Genomic DNA, 23,814 nt, shown 5'->3' with positions numbered 1-23,814 from the left:
CAATATATGCTAAACAACTAACAGTGCTGCCACCATTAGAGGCAGTACAACAATACACATATGACATATTATGATATTTCTATAAATTGTTCTGCAGTACTGAAATAAATTTATTTGGCTTACCATCTGCAGGAGGCATACACCACTGGATTCTTGACAGTCCTGAAATAAGTTAAGTAAGAGGTAAGGGCAACATCATCACATTTGACAGTAAGACAGGGGGTACTACATATACTCCTCTATATCTTCATGAAGTGTTCATTCAACAAGAACGTGGCTGACAATTCCAAACTGAGCTTATCACTGTATCAATCTTCAACCCCCACCCCCAAAAAAACACATGCAACAAAGAACTAAATTTATTTCAATTGTTTTACTATACAACAGTATTCAACTGGCCATATAACAAAGCCTACCTGGAAGTTCTTCCTGGGATTGTGAAGGAGCGGTGCCAATGTCAATGATATGTTGTGGTTCACTCTGCTGTAAGTTGCCCTGCTGTGAAAGATTTGCCAGGCATTCCTCATTGGAGGTCAGAGGTTCTTCTGCAGCAAGCCCACCCCTTTTTATCCTGTGGTCTTGGCAGTGATGGGACTAACGTGTTACAAAAGTAATGTGTTACTGTAACGTATAACATTTTTTAGTAACTAGTAATACTAGATGTTACTTTTCAATATAGTAATGCAGTAACAGTAATAAGTTACCTTTTTTTAGTAATGCAAATGTGCATTACTTTTTGCATTACTCATTATTTGTGTCCAAATGAAGGGGTGCCACAATTCCCGAGTGGCACCCCTTCATTTCTGATTTTTTTTCTCTTTGTTTATTTATTTTCTGCACTTTGTGCACTGACATCATCATGTGTGTGATGACATCAGCTCCATCAGAGCTACCAGCCTGTCGGAATTGTCATGCACGCATTTCTTGCTGTTCAAATGCTCTGCGAGCGGGAATGGCACTCTGAACAGGAAGGGGTTACACTCTGAATGGGAAGGATTATTTAACTGAATAATGATATTGCAATAAGGGACTCCGAATGGAAAGGAGCAGGTATTTGTGCAAACTACATTTGCTGGTGAGTTCATCACATTTGCCAGTTGCATGTGTATGCTTTGAAACAAATCTGTTTGTTAATCTCCTGAATTCAGTATTTACTCAGTGGCTCTTTTTGCTAATTCATGGTGAATGCAGTACTATGAAAGACAACTGGCATGTGTCACTTTTCAAAAGAGTAATGTGGGCCTTCACGTGACACATATTTTGGACAGTTTTACTTTGACAAACTTTTGCTGTCCTTTCTAAAATGAGAGGAAAAAAATAATATTGAAGAACATAGTGAAAACCAAGTTTCTAGGGATTCTGTATGTGGTTGTCATAAAATGTGAGATTGCAGTGGGTAGCAACGTTTGTGCATTATATGAAGTGAAGTCTGATAATACCGTTCCCATGGTTTGCTGAAAAAGGTTTCTTTATAGGCACATCATGCATCTTCACAATTATTTTGTCAAGTTTTGGTGGTTTGCTAAGAGAATTCTGTATTTAAAGCTGCTCCTTGACTCTGTTAATTGCCTAGTAACATTTTCTTTCTGTTTGGCATGTGGTGTATAACAAAGCCCTTTCTAAGGCTACAGCTTCCACATGGGCTACTGTGCTGTCTGTTGTCACTTAAGCAGGAGATGTATGATGAGCGTACTAGCGGTGGTGTGTGTGTGTGTGTGTTTGTGTGTGTATGTGTGTGTGTGTGTGTGTGTAAATGTCCCCATTTTGATACACCTGGTGGCTAGAGGTACTCAGGCTCAAAACCTGTACCTTGGGTACAAGATAAAAAGAGCCTAAGGTCCCTAGCCACAACTAGTTAAGAATTTGATCTGTTCCTCATAAAATCTGTGGTTTTCAGGATTTTTGTGGCAAATCACTGCAGGATTGAATTCATTAAATAATGACAGGCATTTGAATTTCAGACTTCATATTCTTCAGAAAATAATTGTTAACGCAAAACCTTTTATTCTAGCAATTTTCTAAGTTTTTAAGATCAGTATTTGAAATGTGTCCCTATTTTGGGGCTGTATTCCCCCATTATTGGCTTTGTCCAGGCTTTTTGTGCTAAGAGTTGAGAGCTATGGTGAGAAGTGAGTACTGAATTCACTAAATGATAGCCATGTAAGTTTCAGTCTTCCTATCTTTTAGGAAACTGCTGATTTGGCATAGTGGTATGTTGCTCTGACTGTAGTACACAGGTTCCTGCATTCAAGACTTACTAGTGAAATGCATGGTTGGTAACACAAAATTTTATTCTAGCAACTTTCCAAAATTATGCAAGCAATGTTTAAAATGTGTCCCTGGTTTTTGGCCTTTTGCCCCCCCTCCCCGCAAAAAAAAAAATGAAATTAAAAAGAAGTGCGAGAAGCTGTGCAAGATGCCTATGACTTATACTACTGTCATTCTATTTATAGTGTGGGTGTGGAAGTAGACTTTTATGATGGAAATGTTCTGAATTGGGCAGATTTGTCATTATTGGTTCATCCATTTTGTTTCATTGCCTACAGTATAGCCCACTGGAAAAATGTTCAAACAAGAAATTTATAATGCGGTCTGTCTAACAAGTGTGGTGTATTATACAAGGAATATAATTTAATAAAGTCAGGAAGGTGTATCAATGGAAAGAACACATGTATGTTTCTTGTTTTGTGCGCAAGGGGCCAATGATTTGAAAACAGCCCAAAGGCAATCTTTATCCACCACTGGCTAGATACATTTTCTTTGGATGTGGTGTGGGTTTCAATGCTGTTTCAATGAATGTGAGTTTCAAGGGCAGAGAAGTTTTAATGCCAAGTCTATTTTCATTGTGAGACAGTATAGCTTTGTTTAACAGATGTCTATTAGTGTTTTTACATTGTGCTGTAAAATGTAAAGAGAGTGTGTGTGTGTAAGAGATCGGAGAAAGAAAGAGCAAGTGAATGCATATATGAAAGCTGAAGAGAGTGTGTGTGAGAGATCGGAGAAAGAAGGAGTGAGTGAATGCATGTATGAAAGCTAATGAGACTGTGTGTGAGAGAGGTTGGAGACAGAATGTGCAATTTGTTGTAAACTTACTGAGTGAGTGAGTGTGAAGTAGGTGTTGCCAGTTTAGCTATTTGACTTGTTTGGTTTGACTTATTCTCACGTTGGGGAGAGAGGGAATGTATTTGTATCTTCTTTTTTAAAACTCAAACTCTAAAAACATAAGGTATGTTTCTGCAGAGGGAAAACATAAAGTGTAACACATGAAATTTGAGTTGCTCATACTGTACTGTATTTCTTTGATTTTGTTTCTGGTTGCTTGAGAGTGCCGGTTGATTGCTCGGTTGTGATATTTTGGATGACTTTGTTAGACCTATATGACATTTTCTGTAAGCATTATTGTTGAAGATGTGATGGGTTGTAACTTGTTATAGGTCTTGTGTTGCTGGCTCTATGTACTTTGGTTTAAGTATTAAATTGTAACTCTCTGACTATAAAGACTAGTCTGTGGGACTTTGTAAACTGTAAAATGTTATTCATCATTATTGTAACAATGTGTATACAACTTTAATACACTCATATTCATATGCAGTAAGCATGTATTCTTCACACAGAAGTACTGTTTCAGTAAATCTGAATAGGAGAATTGATATACTATACTTATGTAAAAGTAACTCAAGTAACTAGTTACTTTAGTTAGTAACTAGTAATAGTAATATATTACTTTTTTAGAAAAGTAATAAGTAATAGTAATATATTACTTTCACTTTAAAGTAACTAGTAATAGTAACTTATTACTTTTATAAGTAACTAGCACAACACTGGGTCTCGGGCAACAGCAGCTGCATGCCTCATGCACAACCAAATCACATTCAAAGTTGGACAACATGATCATAGCACTCAATGCTAGAGTCTAAATACAATGATGCCTGAACTTGGTGTTGTCCTACATCTCTGCCAGGGTTTAGCACCTATCATTCTTTCAGGTTCTTGAGTAGCTGGGAAAGTATCTGTATCTGTCAGAAATACCATCATTTCATGTCAAATTACCCTTGACCCTAAACTGGAGATCCTAGAGATTCAACTCAGCATTATCAAATCAAAGTATTACTTCATTGCTCGGTGCATATCCAGGTCAATATCCTTTAAAGATCATGGAAATTGCCATAGCACTATTAAGGATTATATATGAAATTCAATACCTTTTTGCTAGGGGATTTTAGTCATACAAGCATTGACCGTGCTCACTTAAAACTCCAAAAATGAATACACACAGCACCTCCCTAACTTTGTTAATGCCAACGTGCTAGATAAACTTGTAAAATTGTAAAACTACCCACTAGAAGAAATACTATCATTAACCTGACACTTACTATCCTAACCCCTGCTTGTACTCCACTGCATCTCCTCATCCCTATTTAAATCTGACCATAAGTCAGCCATCTTCTCTGTCGGGCCTAGCGGTACCACTCCACTACCAAGTAAGACCATCTTTATGGACTTCACCAGAGCAATCCTACTTCAGCTTGTAGAAGACCTATGCAGAATTCCTAACAACATGCTGCAAATGGACCCATTTGAGAGTGCTGCCACATTCACTTCTGATTTTTACCAACCCATAAACAAATGCCTAGAAAAGTCAGTACCTGTCTGCCCTAAATATGATGGTAAATTTAGGAATAAACCTCTGTGGTGGCCTGTATTAGTAAATGATAATTAACAAAAGGAGAAAAATGGTGAAATGTTTTAAGAAATCACCATCCCCTTATTTCAGGAACACACTGAAACATGCCAGAAAGGAACGTAAAGAGTATTACTACAGAATATAAAGCAGAGTACAGGCTTATTATTTCTATATATGCCAAAAGGAAATTATAGATCTTTATTCAGTTATGTCAGTAAATTAAGAAATATTTCCAACAATATGCTTAACTTATTGATAATGATATCACATACGCCAATCCCAAGAATACAGACACTGTATCAATGGACAAACTTGGTGCTAACTTTGCTCAACCCATGCACAATGTTACCACTAGTATTCTTGAAAATTTAAATCACCCTAGGACAAGCCTTTAAATCATTATCAAAACCTAAAACCAATACTTCACTGGCATCAGACAACTTACTGGCTGCATTCTCATCCCTGCCAATAGGTGCCACCTGTACAAAAATACTGGACGAAAACCAGTAGTTTACTAAACATACATTAAAAAAAAATGAAAGCAGGCAGGAAGAACACAAAACACTACATGGTTTATTATAAAACTCTACCCAGCTGAGCGTTGTCATCTCCCGCATAAGCTCGACTTCATCAGAAATGAAATAGCTGAAAATAAGCACACATTTTAAAGTACAGTGAGGTCACATGACTATAAAATTATTATTTTTTTTTTATTTACCGGCCATCAAAAAGTGCCTTCATCTAAACTGAAAACATACAATATAAATTAATAAAGCCTTAAAGATATTGAAACAATAAACTATTATAAATGAATAAAATTTTGTATAAAAATATATGTTGTATGAATATATTAATGCCAACTGACTGTGTAACTTATAAGACACTTATTGTATGCATGTATCCATGAAATACTGGTGGTTGTGCAGCATCAAGTTTTATTTGCTACTTCACTTCTTTATAAGTACCATCATCTACAACACCATCTAAAACATACAATTATACATGTTTTTTTTTAAATAGGAGCTTGCAGTAAAATGTTTGCCTGATGCAGTATTCATCACTTTTGCAAAAAGTGTCAGGTTGCATCATTTTTATATATATATATTTTGTTTATAAGCTTAATGCTTAATTTCCTTGGCTGAATAATTTTCAGCCTTTATTTGCACACATGCAATTCCTGTTTTATTTGCACAGAAGTTATTTCACTCTTCCTGTACATATCCAGCACTTTATCAGATATTACATCTGACTGTTTGTGTCCTAATTGTTTATTGCTTCAGACAATTTTATCTGTTTTGAATGAATCATGCAGATCACCAAACTAACAGTCTCCAATGCTCCTCTTCTGCTCAGGTACACAGTCATGTATAATACAGTTTCTTGAGCCCCTTGCTTTCTAATGAAAAATAAATCTCTAATGAAAGGAATATTTTCAGGTCTTCTACAAGGCCTCAAGCACCAACCATTTGAAAAACACTGTCTTAAAGTCTAGGACTTAAGCATTTTGTAGCTTGTTGTTTAGGCTGCCACTTGCTCTCGAATTTGAAAGTGAGTTCAGGCAAGCAGCTCCTGCACATTACTGAAACAAATTAGTTGGGTTTGAATAAGGTAAGTAAGGCAGCTATGAGAAGGGAACAGGAGGCGAATTTCAGTCTTATGGAGCAGGAAAACAGTTTTAGGTTAGGGAGTGAATAGAAAATTTAGGTGTAGGGTGGAGGTTAGATTTTAAATTTAGGGGCTGAGGGTGAATTTAGGGTTTGTGTGGCATTTTAGCATACAGGAGTAAGGATTTGGGTTTGGTACTGGATGGCAGTTTTAGCGTCAGAGGTAGGGTTCTGGTAAGGTTATAAAGTTTTGTAGGACTGGGCATTGGGAGAGCTACATAAAAGTGGGACATCAGGCTAGTGGGATTTCAAGCTCTTGATTTTTTCCAAGAAAGTGTCAGGAAACAAGCATGTCAGTAGCAAATTTACGATTTTCAATCAGCTATAAAATATGTGAAATCTACCTCTGATGATTGCTAACTTATTTTTTGCATACAAGTTTAAAACTGTTGAATAACTTTATAGTTTTTCACCTGTAACAAGTAGGTGCTGGCTTTTTTACAATTCCACTCATAGTGAGGTGCTACTCAAACATTTGCATCCGTTTTGCAGCTTTCAGACAAGTTATTATGTAGTCTGAGAGGCACTGGAGGTTGAAGTGCAGATATTTTAGGTAAAATAAAGACATTTCGGTTGAAGAAATTTAAGTACATTAGTCAATATTTTTAAATCTGAAATAAGAAAAAATAAACATTTTATTTGCTATTGCTGAACTGCAAACTGAAATAATAAAGGTGAAAGTCAAGAGATTTCACTTCCCATTGCAAAAAAAAGTGACAAATTTAAAAAATAAAATGCATTTACCCTTTGTTAACCATGTTAGAGTCACTTGGCCATTGACTTGGAGTTTATTTATTTAACCTTTGTTAAGCAGGTAAGTACCACTGGCCAGTGGCTTCTTTTCAGTGGATACCTGAGGTAATCTTTATACTAACTATGTAAAATTTGGCAAGGACACTAGGGAAACTCCCCTACTCTTTTCATGTGATATTATACCATTCCTAGAGCAGGGGTGACTGGAAGGAAAAATGTGATGGCTGAGGTTTTATTGAAAGAAAAGAATGATCCGGAAGAAATGCATACAGATGTTTTGAAGGGTAAAAACCACTGAAGATTTGACCATTTATGAAAAGAATATGGTAATAGAAGCAAGATGATAATGTAATGAGACCAGAAGTTTACTAAATGTATACACAGACTGATATGAGACAGCTGGAAGCTGTGACATCAGAGATGCAGTTTATGGTGTTGCAGTCAGGCTGTATGGAAAATGGAGAAGTTACAAAATCTGATGCAGCAAGATGAAATAGGAGATGACTTGACTTTATCTTGGGGTCAGGCTGCAAAAATGATATTTGGAGAGCCAGATGAATGAGAGGCAGTACAGATGGACAACTACATTTTGAAGGATACCTGTTGGTGATATAGACACAATTAAGCAGAAGCAAGCAACTGTTAAATCATATGCCACAATGACAGCAAAAAATGTGGAAAAATTAGTGAGAAAGGTGGATCAAAGGAAGATGAAGAAGCCAAGGGAAAGAACTAAAAATGAAAATTAACAGATTAATGTTTTATATGGGGCAATGTAATTGTGCCTTTGTAGTTTAAAATTCTGAATGTAAGGTCTTTCATTCACCTCGGTAAGGAAAACTTTTATTGTTTAGTATTTGAAACATTTATTTTATTGTCAATCAATCCCACAATGGGTAGGAAGATGCAAAACTAATGCAAAAACATTACTGTGCACTTAGAAAGTAAGTATGAAAATCCTAAAAATGTTTAATAAAACATAGAGATGAAAGAGATGTGAAGCTGAGAGATTGGAGGATGATGTTATCTTAAAAATGTAAAATAATATTACTTCAAATATATCTAGTGTTATTTATGTTTCTGGTACAAGGGGCACTTTACGTTACATTGGAGCAACCAAAAAGCAATTATTTTTGTTGTGGAAAAAAAACATAACACACACGCACACACACACACACACACACACACACACAGACACACACACACACACACACATACACCACACATTTAATTAACAAAAGTGAAAAAAGTGTTATCAATGTGGAGAGAGGGGGGTATACAGTTAACAACTCTAAAACTGAGTGCAGAAAATGCAAAAGAAAAAGTGAAAACATCTGGTTTGACTGTAAGGAAAATAAAGACACTGAAGGATAAAGAAGGGAACACTAAAAAAGGGGAGTGGTGTGAAAATAAAAACAAAACAAAAAAAATATATATTGAATTGAGCAACAGCAAGCATGAAAGTAAAATAATAAAAGTGTGATCCAAGTCTGTTCAGAATGAAGTAAAAAAAAAGAAAGACATAGACTATATGTTGATAGGTATGTAGAAGGTTGAAGTTAAGAATGAAAATAGATTTGAACTTTTGAAAGGGGATAAACACTTGGAGGAGGAAGAAATGTAGAGAAAATAATTTAAAATATTCCACAGGTAAAAGTGTAAAGATTAGAAAAAGAAAAAAAATCCTTCTACAGAGTTTAAAAGAGAGAAAAGAGTAATGTCAGGTTAGTGGTTCTTAATATAAACAGTTTAAAGCAAGAAGCTAAAATGATGTGTGTCATACAGAGCTAGATGCTGACATTGTAGTTACATAAGACACATTTTTTTAAATGAAAATATAAGGATTGAAACAAAAAAGTTATGGGTAAGAAGTATTTTGTGGAAATAATATCTAGCCACATGTCCATGAGTACTATTTTGTTTAAAAATGAAAATATAAAAGTGTTATAGTTTATGACAGCATAGGTGTGGTTCATCAATAAATATTAGATTGAATACAAAAGTAATCTGAATAGTATTTATGCATTTATAGCATTTATGTATATGCAGAATCACAAGAAAAAGAATAACTATTTGAAGAATTAAAACCATGAATGGAAATACATATAATCATTGTAATATTGGCTAATTTAAATTGTGATTTTACATGGAAAAAGAAAAAAAGGGTGGCACAAGATGTAAAGAAAGTTTGAGAACTGGGAAAAATGTGGTAGACATCTGGCCTGGACTCATGAAAGCCTGCTCATCATGTAACCTTATGTGTGCGATGTGCAGCACTAAGTGAGCAGTTTCCAATTCAACAAACAGCCATACATACTGCGGCCAGCTGCAGAACAAGGCTTAGCTTAGCAGAAGAATATGATAATGACAGCATAATTAGCCATGCTGTATACCAATGAAGGAAAAAAAACACGGCAGAGTAATTCTGAAAAATATAAAACAAAAGTGAATATGGAACCAAGTAAAGCGGCACAAAGCAGACCAAAAAAGCAGCTGCAAGAAATTATTTTTATTGTAGGTCCCAACGCGTATCTACTGTTTGGCATTTATGTGTTTTATTGAATTTGTAGCTCTTCACCACCTGTTAGGACCTACAATTTGGATGCTTTTGTAGTCTACTTTGTGCCGCTTTACTTGGTTCTAAGCTTGTTTTTTGGCACTTGCTTCCATTTTTTTATTTTATGCAAATGTGAATAGGTATTACCTACTTTAACTATAAATTTCAACACATGTTGGAATGCAGCCCTAGAAAATCTTTAAAAAGTGTCAGGGTCAATGAAGCCAATATAATCCTGTAATGTTACAGTCTGTAATGCAAGGTGCTGCTGCTAGACCTCAGCCTAGAATGCAGAGAGTGCTTGAACCACATTTGACCTACTGCTGACTAAATGAAATAAAAACCAGAGAGTGCTTTAGGGTGGAGAGAGATATAACATAGGAAATTGTAGACATCTGCCAGCCCATCTAAGACCCTGTGGGAATCATGGTAATGAAAATGCATGTAACTTTATATATTTTTCCTATGGGAACTTATCAATGACCTTCAGGGGATACAGTACAGATTTCACAGGCCTCAGCCTCAAGAATATTCAAGCAGTTCCTCAGTGCAATGCTTCAAAATGTTGAGGTAGTATAGCTGGTTTCCACTTACTGAAGAGGAGAGAGCAACCACCATGCAAAATTTCTATGCCCTAGTCTATTCCCATGATGTACTGGTGGTCATAGACTACACACACAAGCACACACACACACAAACACACACACACACACACACACACACACACACACACACACACACACACACACACACCCACACACTGAAATAAAAGTCCTACATGGTGAACTGGGAAAAAGGTATATGAACAGAAAAGGGTATCATAGGTTCATAGGTTCATACTAGGCTATCTGCCCAAGGGCATTTATAAGCCTAGCCCATAGTTATGTGGCTTTCGCCACCCCTTTAGTTTGAATAAAAACTATGCCTATCATTTTTCTGTGCCTCTGTCAAGCAGTGACACTGAAGTAATCCCTGGGGTATATCTGCAATCTCCCATCCATTGGTCAAGATTCCTCTTGAACAAGGCCAGTGAGGTGCTCTGCCTCACATGTACCGGGATTTTGTTCCACAGCATAGGGAGTCTCTGGGTGATGAATCTGTCCCTCCAGCACGTTCTATTTATAACCGTGTCAAGGTTTAAGTCTCCGCCCTTGTGGTTCTGAGGGATCTAGATTTTTGAGGTGAAGCATATTCATCAAATCTGGGTTTGACATGGCCTTATATGTCAGGCACAGGTCACCTCTGAGCAAGCGGTATGAGACTGAATAGAGCTGGAGTTCTTTCAGTCGGGCAGCATAAGACATATTTTGAGACCCTTTATCCTTTTGGTGAGGAACTTTTGGGGCCTTTCAAGCTGCATCAGGTGTCTGGTCAGATACATTCGAACGGGCATTGTACTCAATCATAGGTCTAATGAGTGATGAGTACAGGGGACGATGACCTCCCTTGATCTAGATGTGAATCCCTTCATGATCAGGTGGGCGATATAGAAGGTTTTCCTAACTACTTTAGTAACTAGAGTGTCAAACGTATGGATACTGTCAACTTGAGTCCCCAGGTCCCTGATGACTTTTCTGTGCTCAGTGGATTGCCATCTATATGGTAGCTAGGGTAACCTTGTTTTTCCCGAAGGGTATGACTATGCATTTTTTGGCGTTTAACTTCAGGCCATGGCTCTGGCACCAGTTATCCGTTTCTGTGAGGCCCTTCTGGAGGATATCTGTGTCAGATGTGTTTTCGACTATGGCCCAGTTTGCAGTCATCTGCAAACTTTGTCAGCCATAACCCTCCTGTGTTTGCTTGTACTTCAGAAAAGTAGATGCCGAACAAGAGTGGACCCAGGACTGAGCCCTGTGGGACACCACTTGTGACAGGCTTTGAGTCTGACATGGCTCCAGCAACTCTGACACTGTGGGTTCTGTCGCTTAGCCAGTTTGCAACCCATCTTGTGATGTATGGGTTTACATTCAAGCTGATGAGTTTTTCGATGATACCTGAGTGGGGTATTGTGTTGAAGGCCTTTGCCAGGTCGAGGTAGGCTGTATGGACTGCCTTTCCCTCATCAATGGCCTTGGTGACTGTCTCGAAAAAGTCAACCAAGTTTAAGAGGCAGGATCTGCCTTTGACAAAGCCAAACTGGGTTGGATCCAAAGTCTGCAAGTTCCCTATGTCTTTATTTATGAGTTCCATTATGATCCTCTCCATGGCTTTGCAGATAAGGCTTGTCAAGCTAATGGGGCGGTAATTTCCAGGGTCTGTGGAGGCACCGCCCTTATGAAGTGGGACCACAGTCGCCGTGCGCCACTCCTTGGGTACGTATCCTGAGGTGAGGCTAAGATTAAACATCTGTCCTAACTGTGGGTTTAATTCCTCGTTGAGTTCATGAAGCACACAGCCGGGGACACCATCCGGTCCCATGGATGCTGTGTTTTTTGCCTTAGTGAGGGCAGTTCTCACCTGGGCGTTGGAGATGTTTGGGGGCTACAATCCTCTGGAATAGATATCTCTCCTTTTGGGGGAGGGAGAAGTTTGCACTGAACCTGTCAGCCAGTATGTTAGCAATGTGTGTAGGTTCAGTAATTTTCACATCATTTTGAACTAATTCTGAGCATATCTGGGAGTTTCCTCCTAGGTTTCTAACATAGCTAAAGAAGGCCTTATGATTGTCTTTAGAGTCCTTGGCGATTTTTCTCTCAAAATCACTCCATTAACAGTCAAGTGGTCTGTAACATACAAGGTATCATCAATAATGTGTACACAAGTGCCACCCTTGATGTTTAGATAACTTCCACATATGGTACACCTATGATCTGTACCTAAGATTTTCAAGGGGCGACTTCCCATAGAATATCAAGTTGAGGACGTAGGATATGCACTAGAACCTTGGCTCATGGCTCATATGAGAAACCCACATGACCCCAGTGAACAAGGTTATAATACTGTACATACACAGACTAGAAATATCATAGACTGTGTATCTGGCCTGCTCAGATCGTGGTTCAGCTGTATGAATCCATATGTAGTTGCTCTCCAGTATAACTCAACCACTTCTGCCAGAATGCTGACTGTGTCTGCCATCTTACATAATATTATACTTAGAAACTGTTACAACATGGTGCACCAGAATATGGACTGCAGTTCCCAGCACCAGAGGTAGGGCCAGCCAACAGAAATAAGGTGTCAAAATGAGAAATCAGCAGCAGGAGACAATCATGGCAGATGAAGGTGTGTACAATATTCCATGGCACTGGATAAAAGGCATTAAATTGCACATGCATTCACAACTTTATTAAATTAAGAGCTAAGCAGATGTAAGTACTACCATTGATAAATACAATGAAACCAGGCTTTGCTTACCCGTGGAATGGTTGCCTACAGTGATCATCAGTCATAGGCTATCCCAAGCTAGGATGCTTTCAGGATCTGTAACAAAGGTGAGTGATGAACGTGTAATGAAGAGATAGTACATTACTGTGAGCAGGTGGTGATTGTACATCAATGCCAGATGTTCCTAGATGTGTACATTTCAGTTGATACAGGTATTATAAACATATAACTTAATGCAACTTCATATAAATTGTAAAAGTGCTCTAATTAATATATTTGAATAGTGCACCTGCAGCACCAATAGTGAAAATCCTCTGGTTGTTCTCTGCCTCTGCCCCAACTTCCAGAACTATACTGTGAAACTCTTCTGAGCAACTAGGATCCCTTACAGTTGACTGGAATCTTCCATCTAAGTGAGTGGTAGTTCAGTAGATGGCCTATCCTCAGTAGCCTTTTGCTCTGGTGCTACTGCCATTGCTTTGATGGTTGCCTTCTTAATCATGTCAGTGGTCTTATGTCAGACCATTTTGTAGTCACAGTCCTGGCTATCCCCAGTATTGAAATCACTGACCACCTGCTGCCAAGACAAAGTCATGGAAGGGTTTGTCTGCATAATCAGTATATAGGAGTCATGCCACATGCTGATGGATGGCCTGTATTATGACCTCATTCTCAGCATCTGTAATTGGAGATTTCCATGAGGATGACTCCTTAGTTTTGGACTTTGGAGCCATATACCTATTGTGATTGAAGAAATACATTTATATTAGACAACAAAACACCAGGTGGGGTAGCATAGGCTGTTATACCTATAGGGGTCAATATATATCGGTATTTAGTCATCTCTTATCATTGTAGAAAACAGACTAAGAACAACAATGCAAACCCTATAATATCCCCATATGCATACACTCTCTCAAAGAATAAGTTATAACTACAGAAGAAAATAAACTTATTTAATTTTCATACAAGAATATATACAACTACAAGGCAGATAAAACAGCAGATTTGTCCCACTAAGCTGGTGGTCTGCCTTTAGAGGTGACTTAAGGTGGCAGTTATACTAGTAGGGGAAATTTGGCAAGGGCATTCTCTTTTGATAGGTTCCATGCATTCTTTTACATCCACCTGAGCTACCATCAGCACAAGCAGATTGGACTCAGTTTAACATCTCATCCAAAGGATGACACACTCAGGAGCACAACACCCTCCTTATGTTATATTGCAGAGTCAGCAGTCCATTTACCAAAGTACAACTCACATCTTTCAGCACTAAAGTCAGGTGTGCTACCTGTGGAGCCACTGATACTGTTTGGTAACAAAGTGGCTGAGATTGATGCCATTATACAACTTAAAATGAAAGATTTATACCTATAACAAACTGTGCTACATTTCTTGTACAAAGTAATACAATGAAGTAATGTACAACTGCTATCAGAAACTCTTGTCTTGCAGGCAATTATTCGTAACCTCTCATCCTTAGCAAACTCACTTCTCCAATGATCACATTCTCTCTATATAGCCAAACTGGAGGCTGAGCTCTCTCAACTCAGTACTGGCAAAACCAGTCAGGAGGAGAAGGTAACTACGCACACCACAAACCCAGTCTCACATAGACCTATCACAATTGCAAACCAAACACATAAACACACAAAAACATACTCGGAGGCTATGATTAAAAATCTACCAAAACAACAGAAGCCTCCAAATCAGACACCCAAGTGACCACTACCTCAAGACATAGCACATGCAACACATAGTTCACAAAGTCAGTGTGCTAAACAGTCACAGCCCTTAAGGCCAAACAACATGCCAGATACACTTGTAATAGGTGACTCCATAGTCAGACACACTGACGTCCCGTTCACCAGACTGAACAAGGAAAAGGTTACAGTAAGCTGCCTGTCGGGCGCTAGAATCCACCACATAACACAAGCATTCAGGTCACTCCAAAGCAAGTACAAATATGACTCAGTCATTGTGCATGCCGGTGTGAATGACCTGAGATGTACCTCCCTGGACTACATGAAAAGAGACATAGAGTAGCTCTCTGATTATGTAGCCCAGGCCGGTATGACCCTGACCCTGAGCAGCATCTTACCCTCACCAAGAATGATGCCACAGTACAAAGACAAAATGATCAGCTTTAACAATTGGCTTGATTACTGGTGTCATTCTAAGGGGATCCAATGTCTGTCTGCTTGGGATGACATGCATGGCAAGCCACGCTGCTTCGCAAGGGATGGCTTGCACCTGTCACCCCTGGGCTTCCGGATATTGGCCAAGGCTCTTGCCACCCCCATAGTGCCTTTTTTAGGCAGGGCTCAAAAGACAAACCCACCTACCTAGAAAACACGAGTGAAAAAAAACTAAGGGTCATGCTGTTTAATGCCAGAAGTCTAAACCTCAAGATGCATGCTCTCAAAGCCCTCCTCAGTATGGAGAACATCGATGTCTGTGCATTGACTGAAACCTGGTTCAAAGCTCCTGAGAGCACCCCAGCACTACCAGGTTTTACCTCATATCATGCTTTCTGGCCCCAAAACTTGGACCGAACCACAAAAGGAGGGGGAGTATCCATATTCATCAAAGATACCCACACCTCCAGGTTAGTGGCAATGCACAAAGCATCGGAGACCATCCAGGTGCAACTAACCATAGGCAAAACTGCCCTACAGTTTGTAGCATGCTACAGACCACCCTCTCAAACTCAGGAACCCCACTCAGCCTTCCTGAAGACACTGGAGAGTATGAATGTCTCTCCAAATACCATCATATTGGGAGACTTCAACTACCCAAACATAGACTGGGAACATTACTCAAGCCCCAACACCCTAGCCCAAAGGTTCCTAGAATTCATAAACTCAAATGCGATGGAATAACCAGTCACCACTCCCACAAGAGGAGATAATATACTAGACCTGATCATCACAAACATGGGGACAAAATGCTCCACACCGGAAGTATACCCCTCATTGGTGAGATCAGACCATAAATTAATTTCACTGGAAATCCACATCCCGCCCCCACCCCCTGCACAAAAGACCACAGTGAAGAACTTCTCAAAAGCCAGCTTTACACTTCTTAAGACTGAAGTGGTATCCTTCAAGGCCCCTGGTCCAATGGAAACCACAACCCACACCGCTGAATCCTTTATAAATGCCTTCTACGGGCACCTTCAAGAATGCATGGATCATGCAATCCCTAATAAAACCAAGACCCATTCCCCCAAAGGCAGGCACCCTGTCTGGTGGACCCCAGCCATAACAAACTTTACAACAGGAGGAGGAAGCTACTACATGACAGAGCAAAATCCCTAAAAGGGAAGGCATCTCTGATCAGTACTAGCAAAAAACTACGATCACTCATAAAATCATCCGAGGCCAGCTTTGAGAGAAAAATCGCAAAAGACACAAAAGACAATCACAAGGCCTTCTTTAGGTATGTTAGAAACCTGGGTGGAAACTCCCAGATATGCTCAGAGTTAGTCCAAAATGACACAAAATACACTGAACCCACAGACATTGCCAATATTCTGGCAGACAGGTTCAGTGCAAATTTCTCCACCCCCCCCCCCCAAAAGGAGAAATGTCTATCCCAGCAGAGTGTAGCCTCCCTAACATCTCAGATGCCCAGGTGAGAGCTGCCCTCGCCAAAGCTAAAAACACAGCATCAATGGGACCGGACGGTGTCCCGGGCTGCGTATTACATGAACTCCAAGAGGAACTAAACCCGCACATAAGGCTGCTGTTTAATCTTAGCCTTACTACAGGATACATACCCAAAGAGTGGCGTACAGCAACAGTGGTCCCACTCCACAAAGGCAGTGCTTCTACGGACCCTGGAAATTACCGCCCCATAAGCTTGATGAGCCTGGTCTGCAAAGCTATGGAAAGGATCATTATGGAACTCATAAACAAAGACATTGGGGACCTACAGACATTGGATCCTACCCAATTTGGCTTTGTCAAGGGCAGATCCTGCCTTTTGAACTTAGATGACTTTTTTGAAACAGTCACTAAGGCCATTGATGAGGGTAAGGCAGTTCACACAGCCTACCTTGACCTTGCAAAAGCCTTCGACACAATACCCCACTCGGGCATTATAGATAAACTCACCAGCTTAAATGTAAACCCATATGTCACAAGATGGGTTGCAAACTGGCTCAAGGACAGAACCCACAAGGTCAGAATTGCTGGAGCCATGTCAGACTCTAAGCCAGTCACAAGCAGTGTCCCACAGGGCTCAGTCCTGGGACCCCTCTTGTTCGGCATTTATTTTTCCAAGGTGCAAGCAAACATAGGAGGATTGTGGCTGACAAAGTTCGCAGATGACTGCAAACTGGGCGCCATAATTGATACTCCAGCGGACACAAGTATCCTTCAGAGAGGCCTCATAGAAACGGATAATTGGTGCCAGAGCCATGGCCTTAAACTGAACGCCAAAAAATGTATAGTCATACCCTTTGGGAAAAACAAGGTACCCACAAATTACCACATAGGTGGTAATCCATTAAGTATGGAAGAGGTAATCAGGGACCCAGGGACCCAAGTTGACAGTAACCTCTCATTTGACACTCACATTGCCAAGGTGGTTAGGAAGACCTTCTATATTGCCCACCTTATCATGAAGGGATTCACATCTAGATCAAGAGAGGTCATTGTGCCCCTGTACTCTTCTCTTATCAGGCCCATGATTGAGTACAATGCCCCATTTGGGGTGTATCTTACCCAACACCTGCAGCAGTTGGAAAGACCCCAAAAGTTCCTCACCAAGAGGATAAAGGGTCTCAAACATATGTCATATGCTGCCTGGCTGAAGAAACTCCAGCTCTATTCAGTCGCATACCGCCTACTCAGAGGTGATCTATGCCTGACGTACAAGGCCATGTCCAATCCAGAATTAATGGACATGTTCCACCTCAGAAAATCCAAATCCATCAGAGCCACAAGAGCAAGAGATTTGAACCTCAGCACAGAAATAAATAGGACGTGCTGGAGGGACAGATTCATAACCCAGAGGCTCCCTACACTCTGGAACAGAATCCCAGTCCATGTTAGGCAGAGCCCCTCACTAACTCTCTTCAAGAGAAATCTTGACAAGTGGATGGGAGATCGTAGGTTTACCCCGGGGGTCATCTCTGTGTAACTACTAGACAGAGGCACAGTAAACTAAACCCTAAATGGGCATTGTATTCTCATCCCAAGGGGTGGCGAAAGCCACACACACTCTGGCTAGGCTTGTAAATGCCCTAGGGCAGATAGCCTAGTATGAACCTAAGAACCTATGAACCTATGAACAATGTACAATGACAGGAAAATTTGCAATACTCTAATAACATGGGAATATTACAGAATAAATGTAAATGTTAGAAGTGCAATGCTAAGAACATGTTCTCTACCTTCTCTTTTTGCAATAAAGCATTCATGTGCTGAAACATCTTCATCATATCAATACCTCATTGTAATAGGTTCATAGGTTCATACTAAGCTATCTGCCCTAGGGCATTTATAAGCCTAGCCAGAGTGTTTTTGGCTTTTGCCACCCATTTTAAATTAATTTTGCTATGCCCTTTTTCGAGGTTAGTAAACTGTGCCTCTGTCTAACAGTGACACAGAAGTGATACCCGGGGTAAACCTACTATCTTCCATCCACTCATCAAGATTCTTCTTGAAGAGAGTCAATGAGGGAATGTGCCTAACCTGAACTGGGATTCTATTCCAGAGTGAAGGGAGCCTCTGGGTTATGAATCTGTTCCTCCAGCATGTCCTATTTATTTCAGTGCTGAGGTTCAAGTCTCTCGAGGACGTAGCTCGATGGGATTTGGAATTTCTGAGGTGCAGCATGTCCATTAATTCCAGATTGGACATGGCTTTATATGTCAGGCACAGATCGCCTCTGAGCAGGTGGTATGCTACTGAGTAGAGCTGGAGTTTCTTTAACCGGGCAGCATATGGCATCTGTATGAGCCCTTTGATCCTCTTGGTGAGGTACTCTTGGGGTCTTTCCAGTTGCTGCAGGTGTCTGGTAAGGTACATCCCAAAATGGGCATTGTACTCAATTATGGGCCTGATGAGGGATGAGTAAAGAGGCATGATTACCTCCCCTGATCTAGATGTGAATCCCTTCATGATTAGGTGGGCTATATAAAATGTTTTTCTAACCACTTTGGCCACATGGTTGTCAAATGAGAGATTGCTATCAACTTGGGTCCCCAGGTCCCTAATTACTTCTTCTGTACTTAATGGATTACCCCCATATGGTAATTTGTGAGCACTTTGTTTTTACCAAAGGGGATGACTATATACCTTTTGGCGTTTAGCTTGAGGCCATGGCTCTGGCACCAGTTGTCTGCTTCTATGAGGCCCTTTAGTAGGATGCCTGTGTCGGCTGGAGAGTCGATTATGGCACCCAGTTTGCAGTCATCTGCAAACTTGGTCAGCCGCAGTCCTTCCATGTTAGCCTGTACCTCTGAGAAATATATACCGAACAAGAGAGGTCCCAGGACTGAGCCTTGTGGGATGCCACTTGTAACTGGTTTGGAGTCTGACATGGCTCCAGCAATTCTAACCATGTGGGTTCTGTCCTTGAGCCAGTTTGCAACCCATCTAGTGACATAGGGTTTTATATTTAAGCTGGTGAGCTTATCTATAATGCCCGAGTGGGGTATTGTATCGAAGGCTTTTGCAAGGTCAAGGTAGGCTGTGTGGACCACCTTCCCCTCGTCAATGGCCTTGGTGAATGTTTCAAAGAAATCAACCAGGTTTAACAGGAAGGATCTGCCCTTAACAAAGCCGAACTGGGTAGGATCCAGTGTCTGTAGGTCCCCAATATCTTTATTTATGAGGTCCATGATGATCCTTTCCATAGCTTTGCAGACCAAGCTAGTCAGGCTTATGGGGCGATAGTTTCCTGGATCCGTTGAGGCACCACCTTTGTGGAGAGGGACCACTGTTGCTGTATGCCACTCTATGGGTACATATCCTGTAGTAAGGCTGAGATTGAACAGTAGTTTTATGTTTGGGTTTAGTTCTTCTTGGAGTTCATGTAGGACGTAGCCCGGGACACCGTCTGGTCCCATTGATGCTGTGTTTTTTGCTTTAGAGAGGGCGGCTCTTACCTGAGCATCTGTGATGTCAGGGGGGGGCAGCACTCTGCTGGGATAGATATTTGCCCTTTTGGTGGGGAAGGGGGGGGTTTGCGCTGAACCTCTCAGCTAGGATGTTGGCAATGTCTGTGGGTTCGGTGTATTTTTTGTCATTTTGGACTAATTCTGAGCATATCTGGGAATTCCCACCCAGGTTCCTAACATAACTAAAGAAAGCCTTGTGATTATCCTTAGTGCCCTGTGCAATTTTTCTCTCGAAGCTGGCCTTAGACGATTTTAATGGCAAAGGTATAGTGTTCAAATCTTGTGAAGTTGCTGTCTACATGAAAGTACAGATCCAGACTGCACATATTTTACTTGCACAATGAATACCACAATCATTTTTACTTTTTTTGGCTTCATCCTTTGTGCAGTGGTGGGTATTGCACATCGGTGCTAGTCAGAGATGGCTTGCTGGGAATGGCAGCTCACATCTTACGGCAAAAGCATAACATTTAATTTCAGATGTGCTAATACTTAACCATCAGTCAGAAAAATAAGACTGGTGGTAATACATCTGACTCAGCATTTTGGACATTGCTAAATGCAGAAAGTTACACTTGGTTGTGTAACTTCTTGTATGGCTTAATATGTTAATAAATATGTTCTAAATAATAACAGAAATGGGGCAGTGTTTGAATCCACATTAAGATGGTTTACTTTTATGTGGCATAATACATGTGTGATTTTGGTTTATTTACTATAAGCTGAGCTACACACGCGATGTATAATGTTAATGTTGCAATATAATTTGTGTACTATGGATGCTAAACCTGATAATGAGACTTTGTTACCTACATTGCTAATATCACTAATTATTGTAATAACAAACTTATGAGGTCATCCTGTGGAATAAATAATACATGAGTAAGTAAAATTAGCAAGATAATGAATTAGTGAAATATGAAGGGCATAGTGACAGAGCTTTCAAACCATGTTTAAACAATGCTTCAGTGGCATATATTTATAAATATCCCAAGTGCACATTATCCTGGAATATGCTGTGGAGAGCCTAGCCTCCTGTGCACTTTGTATGGCCCTTTCTTCAGTAGTTGTTATCCCATAAATATACAATGTTGTTTTGTAAAACAAGGGGACGTGACACATTGTCAACAATTGTATTATGTCTTATTCTTTACACAGCAGTTGGCATGGAGCATTGTCACTAGTCAGAAATGACAAGACAAGTCATACCTTTTCATACTATGACAAAAATTAAAAAAATAATTATGCACGTGCAAAAACACTGTCACTCACCATGCAATTAAACTAGACTTTGGCATACAATGGTTAGCATTAAATATATTACAGAATAAATGCAATGAGAAATATTTACAGAGAAAAAACATATTAGTCTCAAATCATTACTCTAATAAAGGAACACCACATATTGCAACAGTTACTGGGTTTTTAGTAGTAGGTATATGTCCACTTATGCACAAATCTGTATTCCTCAACCTAGCAGCCCTGGAATGTATGTTCCCTTGTGTTAACAGTTTGATTTCAAGGTGGTATCGCTCATGCTTTAGATTTTTTTTTTTTGTGTGACACCAAGGCATTGTGTAGAACTTAAAAAAATGTGCATAAGGACAATGCAGAAGAGCCATAGCATCATGGAGATTTTGTAATATTTGTGTGTCACACTGCTTATGTTATGATTGCCATAAATCATCCCAGAGTACATGCCCAGAGGTGGTAATATATGATTTGAAATTTAACTGAGCTGTTACCATTAACCAGCATTTGCTTGAAGTTGCTGTGGGGCATGTGTATATATACAGATCGGCACACATGTCCAAAGCTTACTGCTGTGCTACACTGAACATTGAAGAAATAATACATGCATTTAATTGTAGCCCAAATCTGTGCTTTTTGTCGCAAGATATGGTTCTCTAGGGTGTCCTCCATTGTTTACATGATAGTGCATGCAGGATCTGATATGGGTGCCAATTCTGTGCCATTTTTCCTGAGATCTTTGAGAAGACATACAAAGTAATAATGAGGGTAGTGATTCATTTAGGAGTAGTAAAAAATATTGTAGTACTGCTTATTAAAAATTATAGCAAAGGCTTCTGCAGGTTGACTATACTGTGTCACATTTTAAGTTTGACCTTTAGAATAGCTTTGCCAAGGATGTCACCCATGCAACTGGTATCCCATGCATGGGTGAAAAATGTTGTTACCATTATAGTGACTTAGAAAGGTGAAAACAGAACCCCTTTAACTGATGGGAGGTATATTATGGCACCCATAACACAACTCAGTTGAGTAAGTATATTATAGCAATAATCCACGCCTGGGTGTGGGCAATGCTGGATTTACCCACGGTTGGTGTGGTTTGGTCACAAGGGCGAAGCCTGAGTGACCAAACAAAGCCAGCTGTGGGTAAATCCAGCATTACCCACACCCAGAAGTGGGTTATTGCTCTTATACAATGACATTATTTAAGAAAAAAAATAATTACTTTTCTTAAATAATGGCATTGTATAATGCCTCCTTGCTGCCCTTCCTCAGCTGTCTGGTATTCTGCGGCAGTTCTGATGTACTGCGAATGTGCATGCCTATGCAGTACATCAGAGATGTGGACAAAAGCAATGGAGAAAGCAAGATCTCCGCTGCTTTTTAAAAACTGTTTTGCTATGTTAAATGAGCTTAACATAGCGAGACAGCTTTAAAAAAAGTAACGGAGAAAGCAACAGAGAAAGCAAGATCTCCATTGCTTTTTAGAAACTGTTTTGCTATGTTAAATGGGTTTAACATAGCGAGACAGCTTTAAAAAAAGCAACGGAGAATATCCGTTGCTTTTTTAAAGCTGTCTGACTATGTTAAACCCATTTAACATAGCGAGACAGTTTTGAAAAAAGCAACGGAGAATCTCTGTTGCTTTTGTAAAGCTGCCTCGCTATGTTAAATTTGTTTAACATAGCGAGACAGTGTGAAGCAACGAAGATCTTGCATTCTCCATTGCTGTAAAAAAAAGTGTTATAGTAATGGAAAAAGTCTGTGCGACCAGACCTTTTTCCATTACTATAACTCTGATTTACAACGTGCACGCTGACCAATCAGTGTGCACGTTTTTGAATATTTAATGGGGGGTCATTGTATAATGGACTATAACTAAGCAATACACTACCATGGCAACAGAAACACTAGCTCACTACTTTTTATTTCTTTTTCCTGTAATGTATAGCTTTTGCAGAGACTGAAGAAAAAAGGAAGGTGCATTAGGAGAGATTCTTATGCCTTATACGTGCAAGAGGTAAGTATTGGTTCATGCATGACTGATTGTTATTTTATAATAGCACTGATTGTATAAATAGATTATCATGTCACTGGACATCAATCTAAAACTGTTTGACAGAGTAATACATGACTAAGCATACTCTACATGTACAAAGTGTATATACCTTTATCAACACCTCTGGCAACCTTGCATTAGTCAAATGATTTAGTAAGCCTAGTTGTGTGTGGGTTCAAATCTCATACACAGACATTACACTGTATGACTTCATATTTATTATTATGCTATCAATAAGTGAGAATACCATTTACTCAATTCACATATACATTTAATGACATGTACTGCCTGAACCAGCTTATCCATAGTCACACTTTTTGTACAATACTTATAGTACTGAAGAGATTAACCTTTAGTGTAGCAGAAATGTTTGGACTTAAAGTC

This window comes from Protopterus annectens, chromosome 6.part0 (assembly GCF_019279795.1).
Source record: "Protopterus annectens isolate FY-2018-M chromosome 6.part0, PAN1.0, whole genome shotgun sequence".
NCBI lineage: Eukaryota > Metazoa > Chordata > Ceratodontiformes > Protopteridae > Protopterus > Protopterus annectens.
The sequence above is the reverse complement of the archived record's forward strand: the minus strand, read 5'-3'. Positions refer to the sequence as shown.